The following is a 2,625-nucleotide window of genomic DNA, read 5'->3' as shown; positions in this document are numbered from 1 at the left end:
CGGATTAACGATTTGCGCATTTTCTCATGGAACGTGCGCTCCTTGTACAGACCGAATGCTGCTGAGCAGCTAGCCGATACATTGTCCCAATATAAGGCTGATGTTACAAGAGATGCGATGGACAGGGACCGGTTTCCTGGAGAAGAGCCGCTACACCATATATTATAGTGGCCATCCAGTAAACCATGTGCTCGGAGTAGGTTTCTTAGGTTATGCACTCTGCGTTTGCGAGGCAAGTTTAGAAATATAAGCCTCATTAACGTTCACGCCCCTACCGAGGAGACTGCAGAGTCGGAGAAGGATACCTTCTACGAGGCAGTTGAACGGACCCTCGAAGCCTGTCGCAAGTATGATATCAAAATCGTACTTGGAGATTTCAACAGTCAAGTAGGGACGGAACCCGTATTCAGGCGATACGTGGGCTCCCATAGCTTACATAAGGATATCAATGATAACGGATTGCGCATTATCTAGTTAGCAGCATCACACAAAATGGTAGTTTGAAGTACCTGGTTTGCGCGGAAAGCGGTTCACAAACATAGGTGGGCCTCTCCAGGCGGGACCACTTTCAACCAAATTGACCACGTGTTGATTGAACGCTGCCACCTCTCAGCCTTGATGAATGTCAGAACATATAGGGGGGCCAATATAGACTCGGATCAATATCTCGTTGGCATGGTCCTCCGAGCTCAAATTTCGACACCACCCCTGACAATCAGGTGAGAGTGAATACTGAAGCCATCCACAACACAGCCCTCCGTGACACCTATAAGAGGGAAATGGATGCCACAATAACCGCAGTCAACAGAGGTAAATGATCTTCACAACCACCTGAAAGACGTTGTCATTGATACGGCCACAAAGATACTTGGCCCCAGTCGCAAAAAGAGTCGGAACGGCGGCTGGTTTGATGATGAATGTAAGCTAGCAACGGAACGGAAAAATGCTGCATACCGAGAAATGTTGCATTCTCAAGGAATGCGGGCATGCGCAGAGACTTATCACGAACTCCATCCAGCGGAGAAGCGACTTCACAGACGGAAAAATGAAGCCAGGGAGAACCAACAAGCCTGTTATCTCGAAAAGTACAGGGAGCAACCGCACCAGGTGCGCAAGTTTCACCAACAAGTCAGCAGGATGAAACCTTATACACCACGATGCTCATACTGCCGAGACAAAGAGGGAAATCTGATTTCCGAGAGGATGGTCATATTGGAGCGATGGGTTGAGTACTTTGATGAGCTACTGAACACCCGGAACATCGCCGAGTTGGAGGTCCCGTCAACTGAAGACGACGGACAAATACTGCTACCACCAAGTATAGGAGAAACAGAGCGTGCAATTCATCGGCTTAAAAATCATAAGTCGCCAGGAGCCGATGGAATTACAGCCGAATTAGTTAGATGTGGAGGCGACCAGTTAAACCAAGCAGTTCATCAACTTGTGCTCAAGATAGGGGACAGCGAATCAATGCATGACGATTGGCAACGGGGCATTGTCTGTCTCATACATAAAAAGGGAGTTATCACACAGTGCAGCAATTATAGAGGTATCACGTTGCTGAGTACTATCTATAAGATATTCTCCACTATTTTGCTAGGCCGGATAGCCCCATACGCCCACAACATCATTGGCTCATACCAAAGAGGCTTTACTCCAGGCAAATCAGCAACAGATCAGATTTTCTCTCTGCGGCAACCGATGAAAAAACTGTTGGAATATGGACAACAGTTGCATCATCTGTTCATCGACTTTAAAGCCGCCTATGATAGCATAGCCAGGGTAAAACTGTACACGGCCATGAGAGAATTCGGTATCCCAACGAAATTGATAAGACTGACTAGACTGACCCTGACCAATGTGCGAGCCCAGTTAAAATCAGCAGGATCGCTCTCAAGACCATTCGACATCATCAACGGACCACGACAAGGGGATGCTCTATTATGCGTCCTCTTTAACCTGGCCCTCGAGAAAGTGATCCGTGATGCTGAAGTAAATGCAAGAGGAACGATTCTCTTTAAGACCACGCAACTACTGGCCTATGCTGTCGATATCGACATCCTGGGAAGAACCACCCGGGACGTACAAGCTGCCTTCATCCAGATCGAGCAAGCGGCGCGAGATTTTGGGCTGCATATCAATGAAGGCAAGACAAAGTATATGGTGGCAACGTCAGTATCGAAAACCAAGCAACCAACACCATCAAACCGCACTGGTCAAACAGGAAGAATAAGGATAGGAGAATACAACTTTGAGATCGTTGATAATTTCTCCTATCTAGGGTCGAAAATCACAACCGATAATAACTACGATGATGAAATCCGCGTACGGTTGTTGTCAGCAAACAGAGCCTATTTCAACTTACAAAGAACTATTCCGCTCGAAACGTCTCACCATAGGGTCAAAGCTCTTACTGTACAAGACTATGATCTTGCCATCCTGATGTATTCCTCGGAAACTTGGGTTCTTAGCAAGAGGAATTGCGAACTCTTGGCCGCGTTCGAGAAAAGAATCCTCTGAAGAATTTTTGGCCCCATACATGAGGATGCACGATTCCGTAGCCTACACAATGACGAAATCTATGAGCGATACCATGACCGTCCGGTTGTGGATAAAATCCGGTTC

This window comes from Hermetia illucens, chromosome 3 (genome assembly GCF_905115235.1).
Source record: "Hermetia illucens chromosome 3, iHerIll2.2.curated.20191125, whole genome shotgun sequence".
Taxonomy (NCBI): domain Eukaryota; kingdom Metazoa; phylum Arthropoda; class Insecta; order Diptera; family Stratiomyidae; genus Hermetia; species Hermetia illucens.
Note: the sequence above shows the minus strand (reverse complement) of the source record.